Source organism: Sus scrofa, chromosome 16 (assembly GCF_054392235.1).
Source record: "Sus scrofa isolate SSC_HxYL_T2T_F1_AM1 chromosome 16, Sscrofa_HxYL_maternal_Yorkshire_Landrace_v2.0, whole genome shotgun sequence".
Taxonomy (NCBI): Eukaryota; Metazoa; Chordata; class Mammalia; order Artiodactyla; family Suidae; genus Sus; species Sus scrofa.
Window position 1 is genome coordinate 36911632 of NC_139398.1, and position 15591 is coordinate 36927222.

Here is a 15591-nt window from a genome sequence, read left to right on the forward strand (position 1 = left end):
TCTCTCTATTTTTTTCTTTTTCTTTTTCTTTTTCTTTTTTTTTTTTTGGCTGTACCTGTGGCTGCGGCATGTGAAAGTTCTCAGGCCAGCAACTGAACCCATGCCAGAGCAGTGACTTGAACCACAGCGATGACAATGCTGGATCTTTAACCTCTAGGCCACCAGGGAACTCCTTGATTCATCTCTTGATTAGTCTGATTTAATCCACAATATATTTCAAGAAGGGTTCTGGTGTTACATTCCTTAATCTTTTATTTAAAATCATTGAACACTTACCTTTATAATGTGAATTATTACTTTGTTAGATAAAAAATCTGGAATAACAGTTTTCTTTTTTTTCCTCCCTGAATTCCAGAGTTAAGAGTCACAGTTCCATTGTCTTATCAAATTGAATGTCACTGTGACAATGGTTGTAAAACACTTAGAACACTGCCTGGAAATACACAGAATGTCCTATATGATTATTTTTTAATAAATAAAAATCTGAGACCAGACTTTTAAAAAAATCCCTTTATAAATATACTGCTTAGTTTGTTTAGACATTCAAAGATATTTTTCTTTCTACTTCAATACAGCAAGCAGGATATACTATAATATTGATTATTCTGCATCAGTATTTTTTGGATTATAATGCATCATTTCGAATAGAAGACTAAGTTTTTTTCTTCTTCTTAGGGAATTTTCTTCTTTCTCTGAGTATATCTTCAACTGCATTTATTTACCCCTCTATTACAGGGACACCAATTTTGCTTCAATTGTTTCAATTCTGTTTCTCCTCCATATTGAAAACCATCTTGTCTTGTAATTTCTTTGTATTTTTCCTCCTGTTAAACACTGATTATCCCAAACTTTTTCATAAAATATTTTTTGTCATGAATGTCTTTCTCTTCTTGTTCTTCATTTTATTACATATGTAAGAGTTCAGTTTTTGTTAGGATGTTTCCCTAGTTCTATAATCATTATTTTTCTTATTCTATTATTTTATTACCTTTTCTTTGATTTCAATTTTTGTAGCTTCATTGAAATGTAACTGAAATATAACACGGTGTAAGTTTAAAGTATATGATGTGAATATTTGATACATGTAAATATTGTGAAATGATTATTACAATAAGATTAGTTGACACGTCTATTACTTCACATAATTGCCATTTTGTGTGTGCATGTATGTGGTGAGACCATTTAAGAACTACTCTCTTAGCAACATGAAAATATACAACACAGTATTATCAACTATGGTCACCATGCTATACATTAGCTTCTCAGAATTTATTCATCTTATAACTGGAAGTTTGTACCCTTTGACCAGTATCTCATTAGCCCCCAACCCCTGCCCCAGACAACCACCATTCTACTTTGTTTCTGTGAGCTCAGCATTTTTAGATTCTACATATAGGTGAGATCATACAATATGTGTTTTTGTATGACTTATTTCACTTAGCACAGTGCCTTCAAGTTTCATCCATACTGTCCCAAATGGAAAGATTTCTGTCTTTCTGTCTTTTTGTGGTTGAATAATATTTCATTGCATATATATATATCCACATTTTCTTTATCCATCCATACAGTGATAGACATTTAGTTTACTTCCATCTCTTGACTATTGAGAATAATGCTACAAGAAATATGGTGTTGCAGATCTCTTTGAGATAGTATCATGATTTTGTTACCAAGTCCAAACTCATACTATTTGCTGCATAACAGGCCAACAAATTGAGAGACAAAGTATAGTGCCAGGAATAGACACTTTATTTGGAAAGCCAGCAGACTGAGAAGATGGCAGACTGGTACCCCAAAGAAGCATCTTACCAGAGTTAGAATCCAGGCTTCTTTTATGCTAAAAGGGGAGTGAGTGTGGCTGGCTGTTGCAAACTTCTCAGGGCTAGCCTGACTCAGAACTCCTTTGTTCTGGTAGCTGTCCACCTTGGTTTGTTCACAATGTTCCTATAAACCTCCAACAAGACAAATGTTTTCTTTGTTCTGCAACTTTTTAATCTCTATAAGTATACCCTTAAAAGTCAAGCCTGGGAGGCAGAGCCTTAAAACAAGCCATCATATATATTTCAGGCAATAGGCAACATTTTTTTTTTTTTTTTTTATAAAGGTACAGCGCCAGCATGACTAAGCACAGGCAACAGAGGGCAAAGGTTAGAACTAAAGGAAGAGCTCAAATATGGAATGAGGTTTGTTTTTCTCAGTTACAATTTCACTTCCTTAGCTCTCTGTGTTTTCTTGTAGTTCACTGAATTTCTTTGAGGGGATTATTCTGAATTATCAGTTCACGGATCTTTTCTTTAGAGACAGTTATTGAACCTTCATTAGTTTCCTCTGGTGGTAGGTTTACCTGATTCCTTGTGATACTTGCCTTGGTTTCTGTACATTTGAAGATGGGTCTCCTAGCCTTTCTCAGCAGTTGAGGTGGAGCTGCTGACTTGCTCCCTGCCCCGGTGGGCTGTAGAATGTTCTCTGCAGCTGCCTGGCATCTCTGGTCAGGCTTCTTGGTTTGATGGGGCTGGGGGTTATGCACAGCCTTTGGGTGGGAGCAGGGACTTGCTTCTTTGTCCAGCTGTGGCTCTAGAATAGGCTCTGCAGTCATGATGGCCCACTGACCACAGACCCAAACTGAGCAGAACTACTCATGGAGCTCCCTGTGTTTGAAAACACAGGGATACAAATGCAAATTCTCAAGATTTTGTTGAATAACTTTCTCTTTTAAGTGCCATTTCTATAGGTTATTTTCCTCAATTTCTCAAATGACATTAGGTCCTACCTATTTCTTCTGGTGAATGTCTACTGAGACTTTACAGTTTCTGGTTCATTTAGATCTTGGGAGAGAAAATTTCTGTAATCTGGCTTTATTCTAACATCTGTCCTTGGAAAAGCAAATGAATTAACTTCTTCTGTTTTATTTCTTTGTCCTTTCATCCCTTTTCTCTTCTACTTTGTTATGGTTTCTTTTAATTTAACTTCTTTATAATGTTATACACTAACATGATTTAAAAACTAGCAAGTGTATTAAAAGGTATGTGCCATTTCTATTCCCACCCTTTAAGTTCCCATGCATTTTCCATAAGTCAAAGATTCTATTGCTCTCATATATACACTTCCAAGGTTTCTTTATATATATATATCAAGGAATATAGCATCTCATTTTTCCAAATTTTACACAAACATGCCATACTTTGTTATGCATATATTTTATCAGTGCTTTGGATAGTTTTCACATCAGAACATGGGCCCTCATCATTTTTTTAATAGTATCCTCAAATTCCTTTGCATGATATATCACAACTTTATATAATCAGTTTATTATTGGTAGACATTTCGGTTGGTTTCAAATTTTGTCATTATAAATACAGTAAAAATTGATACACATAATTTTAGATTTATGTTCATAACATTTTAATAGTCTACACTCCTCATTAACTACATATGTGAGTATTTCTCACAGCTTTACCAACAGACTCTGTTATCAAATTTCTGGACTTTACATTAGTGTATATATACTAATATATTTTTTGTCTTTTCTCTTTTTAGGGCCACACCAGCAGCATATGGAGGTTCCCAGGCTAGGGGTCCAATCAGAGCTGTTGGTGCTGGCCTACGCCAGAGCCACAGCAATGACAGATCTCAGCTGTGTCTGTGACCTACACCACAGCTCACAGCAACGCCAGATCATATGGCCACTGAGTGAGGCCAGCGATTGAACCCACAACCTCATGGTTCCTAGTCGGATTCGTTTCTGCTGCACCACGACGAGAACTCCTACATTAGTATATTTTTAATTCATGCATGTCTTGTTTGAGTGTATTTGGGCATGTTTTCACATTTTACATTTTTTTAATTCTTTGTTCATTTATCTATTGGGTTCTTTCTATTATTTTTTAAAATTTCAACTAGCTCTTCATATATTATGGAGATACTTGTAGCTCATTCTCAAGTTATTGGTTGGGGTGCTCTGTCACTGAGATGCCCTATCTATAGTGGGCATTAAGTTTATAGAACCACTGAGTTAGGGCATACATCCACTATATGTGTGTGTGAGTGTAGGTTTAATGTACCTACTAATATAAATATCATTTATGACACCCATCTTTCTGTCTTGAGATTGCAAAAAGGTTTATGATTTCTTTTTATCTCTTATTATGATATGATTCCTTCCTCTTTTCACTGCTGAGAGTTAGTTTTCCTCCCAGTGCAACATGGACCCTCATGGGAATGCTGACTCACATGTGCTATAAAACTAGATAGCTACCTTAGTAAAGGGTATATATAACATATGATTCTGATAGAACAAAAGCAAGTTCTGCCAAAGTCAATTTCAGTCCTTGAAGGCAGAAATTGATCCCAATCTCAAAAATGACATCATTTCTATTTTCTATAAATATATTTGGATTTCACAAGGGGAAGTCTGATGCTCACACAAACAAACACAAACACACACACACACACACATACACACACATACACACATATCTGATGGTTAGAAATTGTATGTCTAGTTCCTTATCTATCTATTTTTACATTTACATATCTGCCAAGACCAGCTCAGCAGGTGAGCACTGAAGAACAGATGCTATGAAAAAGTTAAAGCAAGACACAGACATTTATCTTAATTAAAGGTGGGAACCGGGGGACTCAAAGTCTCAGGGACCAAGAGCACCACCTCAAGAAACTACACTGCTTTTACTGTGCTCTTTAGGATTACCTCAAGTGAGGAGGTGGTTTTAGGTGCAGGATATAGTTTTTTTTATTATTATTATTTTAAAAGCTCTTTTATTATTTTAAAAGCCACATAGATGGTTAAGCTTTTATTCTGACCTTTAGGCATTTAACAATCATCAGCATTTGAGGAAGCCTGGCTTAGCTATCCATGCACAGCATCTAGGGAATCATTACTGTACTCTGCAAATGGCATGCCTATCTGAGGCAACCCAGTGCACCTAGATTTGCACCTCAGTTCTCCTTGCTGATGCATATTCTGCTAATGACCACTCATAAACCACTTAGGGCCATAATGTTCCTCTTTCTCTTATTTTAACAGGACATATCATGCTGTGCAAACGGTGTGCCAATCTGCACAGGTCCAGCATGCTTAGACCAACACATTACGTCCTCATTCAGCTGACCACATGAATAACTTATGCCTTTAGGTGTTTGTTCTTAAACTTAAGTCATTTATCAGCACTGCGACTGTTTTTCAAGCAGGAATATGGGGTAAAGTAAAGCAGGACAAGATGGAGTTTTCAGCATAGATAATGGAAGCAGAGAGGCTAAGAAAATATTGTAGAAACATGTCTCCCGACACATATTCATTAAGATGAAGAGCAGAGTTAAATAAGGAGCTAGCAGAGGTTAAGGTGAAAAGCACCTACTTTTTCTCCTTACTTTCCTTTAAAACCAATTGGCATTATATTTCCCTGCACTTGACAGGATACCTTAGAAGGTTTCTTTTCTCTTCATTAATTTATAGATGGTAAGTCCTATATGAATTCTTTCACAAGAAGAATCTCAATTCAGAATTAAAAGTTTTCTGCAGGTCAATAATCACAATTTTAAGTAATGTTTTTTTAAAAAAATAAACTTTCCTCCTCTCTCAGGATAGAACTTAAATGGGGGACCCTTTTGTAGGGAGGAAAGTGGTGGTGATGGGGAGGCTGGGTCACACCTCTGCTGTGCTGAGTTGGGGAGCTGGAAGGGAATGAAGCAAGGATAATAAAAATGTGCAGGAGGACAGCAAAAGGAACCATAAACAAAATAAAAAGACAACTTATGGACTAGGAGAAAATATATACAAATGATATAACCAAAAAAGGACCAATTTCCAAAATACATAAACAGTGCATACAACTCAATAACAAAAAACCAAACAACCCAATCAGAAAATAGGCAAAAGACCTACATACATATTTATCCAAAGAAGACATGCAGATGGGCAAAAGGCACATGAAAAGATGCTCATCATGGCTAATTGTTAGAGAAATGCAAATCAAAACTACAATGAGGTATCACCTCACACCAGTCAAAATGGCCATCATTAATAAGTCTACAAATAACAAATGCTGGAGAGGATGTGGAGAAAAGGATGTTGGTGGGAATATAAACTTGTGTTGACATTATGGAGAACAGTATGGAGATTCCTCAGAAAACTAAAAATAGAGTTGCCGTGTGATCCAGCAATTCCGTTCTTGGGCATATATCTGAACAAAACTATAATTGAAAAAGAAACATGCACCCCTAGGTTCACAGCAGCACTATTAACAATAGCCAAGACACAGAGGCAACCAAAATACCCATGGACAGATGAATGTGTAAAGAATACGCATTATATATATGAATCACTTTGCTACAAACCTGAAACTAATACAACATTGTAAATCAAGTATATTTCAATAAAATACATCTTTTTTTTTTTTTTAGAGAACGTAATGGAGGCGAGAAATCTTCTTTGGGTGGTACTCCAAACCATAGAGTTGGTGCTGTTTTATATATATATATATATATATATATATATATATATATATATATATTATACACATAAATAGCAAATGGTAAAATTGGCATTTCTAATTATTAAACATACTAGATTATTAAGAAATAACCCTGAGAAAGCTGAGTAACAATTTAGGAAATAAAGTGAGACCTGTACATCACAACATACTATAAATTAAAATTACAGATTTAGAAAGGAACTGTAACTAAACAACAACAACAACAACAACACTTAAAAAGACTAGGAGAAAAGTTATGTAAATATTTACCTTACTCGAGATGGGATTAAGATGGTGGAATAGAAGGACTGGAGCTCAACTTCTCTCCTAAAAACAACGAAATTCACAACTAAAGACTGAGCACACTTCACCAAAATGGACCAGAAACCTTAAAAAAGATACCCTATTCCAGAAGAAAAAGAGGAGGCCACATCAAGAGGTAGGAGGGGCAATTTCGTGATATAAACAACCCCATACCTCCTGGGTGGGAAGCCCCACAGACTGGAAACTAACTGGTTCACAGAGACTCACCTACAGGAGTGAGAGTTCTGAGCCCCACATCAAACTCTCACATGTGGGGATCTGGCACAGGGAGAAAGAGCCCTGGAGCATCTGGCATTGAAGGCCAGTGGGGCTTGTGCACAAGAGCTCCACGGGACTGGGGGAAATGGGGACCCCATTCTTAAAGGGTGCACACAGACTTTCACATGCACTGGGTCCCAGGGCAAAGCAAAGTCTCCAAGGGAATCTGGGTCAAACCTGACCGCAGTTCTTGGAGGACATCCTGGGAAAACAGGGGTGAATGTGGCTTGTTGTGAGGGAAGAACATTGAAAGCAAAGCTCTCGGGAATATTTAGCAACAGTGCCTTTCTCTGGAGGTGGCCGTTTTGAGAAAATCTGGCCCCACACATCAGTCAGTGCTGAGAAGCCCCAGGGAAAACAACAATCCAGGTGGGATCACAGCCCCACCCCTCAGTAAACAGGCTACCTAAAGACCCCTCAGGCACACAGCTGCCTCTAATCCCATCCAGAGACTAAGCCCCACCCACCAGAAGGATTAGAGTCGGCTCCTCCTACCAGGGGGCAGGCATCAGCCCCTCCCATCAGGAAGCCTACACCAAGCCCCCATACTGACTTCAGCCACAGGGGGCAGACATTGGAAGTAAGAGAGGCTACAACCCTATTATCTGTAAGAAGGTCACCACACCAAAAACCTATAAAAATGAAAAGGCAGAGAACTATAACTCGGATGAGGGAGAAAGGAAAAACCCCAGAAAAACAGCTAAGCCATGAGGAGATTCTCAGCCTCCAGGAAAAAGACTTTAGACTGTTGATGCAGAAGAAGATGCAAGACATTGGAACTAAACTGGAGGCAAAGATGGATAACTTACAGGAAACACTGACCAAAGAGATACAAGATATAAAACTTAAACAAGAAGAGATGCAAAATACAATCACTGAAATAAAAAATTCACTAGAAGCAGCTAACAGCAGAATACAGGAGACAGAAGAACAAATAAGCGAGGTGGAGGACAGATTAGTAGGAATTAAGGATGCAGAACAGAAAAGAGAAAAAAGACTGAAAACAAATGAAGAGAGTCTCAGAGAACTCTGGGACAACATGAAACGCACCAACATCCGTATTATAGGGGTGCCAGAAGGAGAAGAGAGAGAGAAGGAGACAGAAAAAATATTCCAAGAGATAATAGCCAAAAGCTTCCCTAACATGGGGAAGAAATCACTCACTCAAATCCAGGAAGCATAACGAGTACCATACAAAATAAACCCAAGGAGGAACACCCCAAGACACATAATAATCAAACTGACCAAAATTAAAGACAAAGAGAAAATCTTGAAAGCAGCTAGGGAAAAGAAACAAATAACATACAAGGGAACCCCGATAAGGCTATTGGCAGATTTTTCAACAGAAACTCTGCAGGCCAGAAGGGAGTGGCATGATATACTCAACGTGATGAAAGGAAAAAACCTCCAACCAAGATTACTCTAACCAGCAAGGCTCTCCTTCAGATTTGAAGGAGAAATCAAAACCTTCTCAGATAAGCAAAAGCTGAGAGAATTCAGCAACACTAAACCAGCCTTACAACATATACTAAAGGAACTTCTATAGGCAGAAAAGAACAAGAGAAGAAGGAAAGGAAAAAGAGCAGCAAAAACAAATCCAAAGTAATTAATAAAATGGCAATAAGAACATACATATCAATAATTACCTTAAATGTGAATGGACTAAACGCCCCAACCAAAAGACACAGACTGGCTGAATGGATACAAAAACAAGACCCATATATATGCTGTCTTCAAGAGACCCACTTCACTTCTAGGGACACATACACATTGAAAGTGAGAGGATGGAAGAAAATATTTCATGCAAACAGGGATCAAAAGAAAGCTGGAGTAGCAATACTCATATCAGACAAAATAGACTTTAAAATGAAGAATATTTTCAGGGACAAAGAAGGACATTACATAATGATCAAAGGATCAATCCAAGAAGATGTTATAACAATTTTAAATATCTATGCAGCCAACATAGGTTCACCACAATATATAAGGCAACTGATAACAACCTTAAAAGGGGAAATTGACAATAACACAATCATAGTGGGGGACTTTAACACCCCACTTACAGCAATGGACAGATCAACCAGACAGAAAATCAATAAGGAAACACATGCCCTGAATGAAGCATTAAACCAGATGGACTTAATAGATATTTATAGGACATTTCATCCAAAAGCAACAGAATACACATTCTTCTCAAGTGCACATGGAACATTCTCTAAGACTGACCATATCCTGGGCTACAAATCCAACCTCAGTAACTTTTAAGAAAATTGAAATCATATCAAGCATCTTTTCCGACCACAACGCTATACGACAAGAAAAAAACTGCAAAAAACACAAACACGTGGAGACTGAACAACATGCTACTAAACAACCAATGGATCACTGAAGAAATCAAAGAGGAAATTAAAAAATACCTAGCAGCAAATGACAACGAAGATACGACACTCCAAAACCTATGGGATGCAGCAAAAGCCATTCTAAGAGGAAAGTTTATAGCAATACAAGCCCACCTCAGGAAAAAAGAAAAAGCCCAAATAAACAAGCTAACATTACATCTAAAGCAGCTTGAGAGAGAAGAACAGACAAGACCTAAAGTTATTAGAAGGAAAGAAATCATAAAGATCAGAGCAGAAATCAATGAAATAGAAACAAGGAAAACCATAGAAAAGATCAATGAAACGAAAAGCTGGTTCTTTGAAAAGATCAACAAAATTGATAAACCCCTAGCCAGACTTATCAAGCAAAAAAGAGAGAGGACTCAAATCAATAAAATTAGAAATGAAAAAGGAGAAGTTAACAATGGACACCACAGAAATACAAAGGATCATAAGAGACTACTATATGCAACTATATGCCAATAAAATGGAAAACCTAGAAGAAATGGACAAATTCTTAGAAAAGTACAATCTTCCAAGACTAAACCAAGATGAAATAGAAAAGATGAATGGATCCATCACAAGAACTGAAATTGAAACTGTGATTAAAAAACTTCCAATAAACAAAAGTCCAGGACCAGATGGCTTCACAAGTGAATTCTATCAAACATTTAGGGAAGAGCTAGCACCTCTCCTTCGGAAACTATTTCAAAAAATTGCAGAAGAAGGGATACTTCCAAACTCATTCTATGAGGCCACCGTCACTCTGGTACCAAAACAAGACAAAGACTCCACAAAAAAAGAAAACTACAGGCCAATATCACTGATGAACATCGATGCAAAAATCCTCAACAAAATACTAGCAAACCACATCCAACAATACATTAAAAGGATTGTACATCATGATCAGGTGGGATTTATCCCAGGGATGCAAGGGTTCTTCAATATCTGCAAATCCATCAGTGTGATACACCACATTAACAAACTGAAGAATAAAAACCATATGATCCTCTCAATAGACGCGGAAGAAGCCTTTGACAAAATCCAACACCCATTTCTGATAAGAACCCTTCAGAAAGTGGGCATAGAGGGAACCTACCTCAAGATAATAAAGGCCATATATGACAAACCCACAGCGAACATCATTCTCAATGGTGAAAAGCTGAAAGAATTCCTGCTGAAATCAGGAACAAGACAAGGATGTCCACTCTCGCCACTACTCTTCAATATAGTTCTGGAAGTCCTAGCCACAGCAATCAGAGAAGTAAAAGAAATAAAAGGAATCCAAAATGGAAAGGAAGAAGTAAAACTATCACTATCTGCAGATGACATGATACTATACCTAGAGAACCGTAAAGACTCTACCAGAAAACTATTAGAGCTTATCCACGAATTTGGCAACGTTGCAGGATACAAAATCAATACACAGAAATTGATAATGTTTCTATATACTAACAATGAAAAAGCAGAAAAGAAAATTAGGGAAGCAATCCTGTTTAGCATCGCATCCAGAAGAATAAAATACTTTAGGAGTAAACCTACCTAAAGAAACAAAAGACCTGTACTCTGAAAACTACAAGCCACTGATGAAAGAAATCAAAGATGACACAAAGAGATGGAAAGATATACCATGCTTGTGGATTGGAAGAGTCAATATTGTCAAAATGACTATACTACCCAAGGCAATCTACAGATTCAATGCAATCCCTATCAAATTATCAAGGACATTTTTCACAGAACTCAAACAAAATATTTTAAAGTTTGTTTGGAAGCACAAAAGACCCAGAATAGCCAAAGACATCCTGAAAAAGAAAAAATGGAGCTGGAGGAATCAGGCTCCCGGACTTCAGACTATACTACAAAGCAACAGTCGTCAAAACTGCATGGTACTGGCACAAAGACAGACATATAGATCAGTGGAACAGGATAGAAAGCCCAGCATTAAACCCATGCACTTACAGCCAACTAATCTATGACAAAGGAAGCAAGAATATACAATAGAGAAAGGACAGCGTGTTCAATAAATGCTGCTGGGAAACCTGGACAGCCACATGGAAAAGAATGAAATTAGAACACTTCCTAACACCATACACAAAAATAAACTCCAAATGGATTAAAGACCTAGATATAAGATCAGATACTATCAAACTCCTAGAGGAAAACATAGGCCAAACACTCTCTGACATAAACGACAGCAACATCTTCTCAGATCCACCTATCAGAGTATTGACAATAAAAACAAAAATAAACAAATGGGACCTACTCAAACTTCAAAGTTTCTGCACAGCAAAGGAAACCCTAAACAACACAAAAAGACAACCCACAGAATGGGAGAAAATCTTTGCAAATGAATCAACTGACAAGGGATTAATCTCCAAAATTTATAAACACCTTCTGCAGCTCCATACCAAAAACAAACAAGCCCATCAAAAAATGGGCAGAAGATCTAAACAGACAGTTCTCCAAAAGAGACATACAGATGGCCAAGAAACACATGAAACGATGTTCAGCGTCACTCATTATTAGAGAAATGCAAATCAAAACCACGATGAGGTACCACCTTACACCAGCCAGAATGGCCATCATCCCAAAGTCTACAAACAATAAGTGCTAGAGAGGGTGTGGAGAAAAAGGAACCCTAGTACACTGTTGGTGGGATTGTCAATTGGTGCAACCACTGTGGAAAGCAGTATGGAGATTCCTCAGAAAACTAAACATAGAAATAGAATTTGATCCAGTAATCCCACTCCTGGGCATCTATCCAGAGAAAACCACGACTCACAAAGACACATGTACTCCAATGTTCATTGCAGCACTATTTACAATAGCCAAGACATGGAAACCACCTAAATGTCCATCAACAGAGGAGTGGATCCAGAAGATGTGGTACATATAGACAATGGAATATTACTTAGCCATCAAAAGGAAAGAAATACTGGCATTTTTAGCAACATGGATGGACCTAGAAACTATCATGCTAAGTGAAGTCAGCCATACAATGAGACACCAACATCAAATGCTTTCACTGACATGTGGAATCTGAAAAAAGGACAGACGGAACTTCTTTGCAGAACAGATGCTGACTCACAGACATTGAAAAAATTATGGTCTCCGGAGGAGACAGTTTGGGGGTAGGGGGATGTGCTTGGGCTGTGGGATGGAAATCCTGTGAAATCAGATTGTTATAATCATTATACAACTACAGAGGTGATAAATTCATTTGAGTAATAAAAAAAAATGAAAAAAAATTTACCTTACTCAAGCTTGGGAAAGGTCATTCTCTGCAAAAAAAAAAAAAAAAAAAAAAAAAAAAAAGACAGGTTGTTAAATTTACCGCATGAAAATTAATATATTCTGCACGCAAAAAATCCAAAAAAATTGAGAGGCAATCTGAGAAAATGTATTTGCAAAGCAATAGATAGATATCTCTCTAAAAAATAATTTTAAAAATAACAATCTCAAAAGAAATATTTCATTTTCAATCATGTTTAGAAAATATTTGATACAAGAAAATGCTACTGACCTATTATCAATTAAAATTGCATAGAGATCCAACTGACAGAAACACATTATGAAATGTTCATGATCATTAGCTTTATGTGATGAGATTATTCAAACTGTTTTCATATTTTTCTGAATCATCTCAATTTTCTTTTATATTCAGAAACAACACTGCATTTTTAAAAATGCAAAAGCCTGGAATACATAAACACATTTACTTATCTTCACTAAATCCATTTCAGAGGAATGGTGTGGGAGATATTTGAATAATGTTTGTGTTCTCCTTTTGTAGAAAGATTATTATTAGAAATGCTCATGTTTGTCCTATTGAAAATGTAATGGAAATGACCATTAAATTCCAAAAATGGGAATTGAAAAGCTTGCCTGCATGTTAAAAACTGTATATCTTACTGTCATTTTATAAGGTTACAAAAACATCACAAGTGGGAAAAATAATACAGTAGGTTAAGCGGCTACGTGTTCTTGGGTGCATCATTTTACTGTTCTGCCTTTTAGTTTATTTACTCAAATCTGGGGTTTGTGTTTTAAACTTAAGTACGGTCTGAGCATGTCAGTGAGCATCTTCATGTGGGCAGCTACAAGTCTATTTTCATGGAAGGCCAGGGAGCACTATGGCCATAATATCCCAACATTACAGGGAGTCAAGTGGGCAGGAATGCCTTTTAACAAAGTTTTAGCGTAAGTACAGAGACATGAGTCTAAATATACACAATTTCTGTTATTTGAATTTCTTTTTAGCTTATTCCCCATAGCCTTGTGACTTAAGAAAATTAGCATTCAAGTAAAAACAGTAAAAACAATTTTCCTAAAAATTCCATGAGGTAATAGAGCACAAGCTGCCTTACTAAGGAACCCAGTTGTTTCCCACATCACCAGAGGCCACCAGGGAGCTCCACAAAGTCAAGGTGAGTGACGATGCCTGACAGGTGAGGACAGAGTAGATGTGATGTCAAAAAGATACATTTTGATTAGACTCCTAAATGAGTTCTCCCAGAAGGACTTTGGGGAGGAGGGACTTTTGTGGAAAGTTAAAAAACTACAATATCATTCGGGCAAGAAGAAGGGACACAGAACTAAACTTATTTGAGGCACAAATGAGATAGGATATTATCTTTCACACAAATGAGTGAAAGACCTTTGGGAAATACAGATTCTTACATTATGTATTTGCTCCGTTTAGACACTACCTGACCTACTGAAAAGAAGGGGGATGAAGCTCAGTCTTTGAATTGGCTGTTCACTTTCTGTTCTTTCTCACAGGGAACACATCTCTTCACTGTTAAAGCTCTGAGAGGCAGTATCTACGTAAGTAATTGTAACAAGCCAAAAAAGAAACAACTAGAAAGAATTTGAAAAATTAAAATAAGAACAAATTTAAAATGTTAATAATCTTCATGATACCTCCAAATGAATAAGCAAACTCTTGCATAAATTATGTATTGGGTTATACCATGCATACTATTTGCAAGTTTAATTTTTGCACCCAGTGTTATTCACTGACAGTTTCCTGGAAGATATATTCCATTCAATTTAGGGGCTACATAGTATTTCATTGTATGGACAGATAATGTTTATTTAACAAGTCATGTATTAATGGAGATTCATTCATTCATTTTTTTATTATTAAATTATATAGTTGATTTACAATGTTTCGTCAAGTTCTGTTGTACAACGTGACCCAATCACACACATTTCCTGTGCTATACAGTAGGATCCCATTGCCCATCCAGTCCAGATACAACAATGTGCATCTCCAAAACCCCCCAAATGCCTATCCATCCCACTCCCTCCCCACCCCCCCAGGAACCCCAGGTCTGCTCTTCCTGGCCATGATCTATTTCTGTTTTTGGTTTGCTTGTTTGTTTTTTTTTAAATATGATCATCTCTTCCATATTTTAGATTCCACAAATAAGTGATATCATATGGTATTTGTCTTTTTCTTTCTGACTTACTTCACACAGTGTTAGAGTCTCCAGATCCATCCATGTTGCTGCAAATGGCATTAATTTTTCTTTTTTATGGCTGAGTAGTATTCCATTGTATATATGAACTACATCTTCTTAATCCATTCATCTGTTGATGGACATTTAGGTTGTTTCCATGTCTTAGCTATTGTGAATAGTGCTGCTATGAACACAGGGGTGCCTGATTCATTCATTCTACAAGTCTCTATTGAGCATATACTATACGGCAGGCAACAGTGCTAAACATTATGATACTACAGTGAGCCAGGAGGGGATAATTTCTGCTGTGAAGAGCCTGGTGCAGAGCTTCCAAACAAATGTGCAGACACAAAATGATGAGCCAGGAGATGCTAGTCTCTTCTGCCTCAAAGGTAGGACCCAAGAGAGCAGGGAAGAATTTGGTTCAGTTGCCTATGACTATGAGAAGCCTTGTTTGGTGTCCCTCGGAGCAGGAAGAGACTAATGAGACTGTCTGTGGTCTGTGCAGGCTGGGAAAAGAATGAATGCTCCAAGCTCATGCTGTTTGTTCCATTGTGAAACGGTGAAAAGGTCAAGAGGTGCCCTTCTACTTGGATGTCTGTCTTTGGCAGTGGCCAGTTACTGAATTCACCACTGCTGCCTATTGTCACTGAGGGCCTGTGAGGCTTCTGAAGG

The 15591-nt window shown here is 37.2% G+C and overlaps 1 protein-coding gene across 4 annotated transcripts in view; it reads right to left on the reverse strand.

Annotated features, from left to right (window-relative positions):
• DAB2 (DAB adaptor protein 2) overlaps nucleotides 1–15591 on the reverse strand; it is a 942412-nt gene that overhangs the window by 361867 nt on the left and 564954 nt on the right. For 2 of the 4 annotated variants that reach the window (XM_085002144.1, XM_085002139.1), the window contains exons 4-5: nucleotides 12705–12732; nucleotides 6762–6818 (exon numbers count right to left, since the gene is read on the reverse strand). The exons of the other annotated variants lie outside the window; for them this stretch is intronic. The gene's annotated coding sequence lies outside the window, so the exon portion shown is untranslated. The remainder of the gene's footprint in view (nucleotides 1–6761; nucleotides 6819–12704; nucleotides 12733–15591) is intronic. 4 annotated transcript variants of the gene reach the window in all.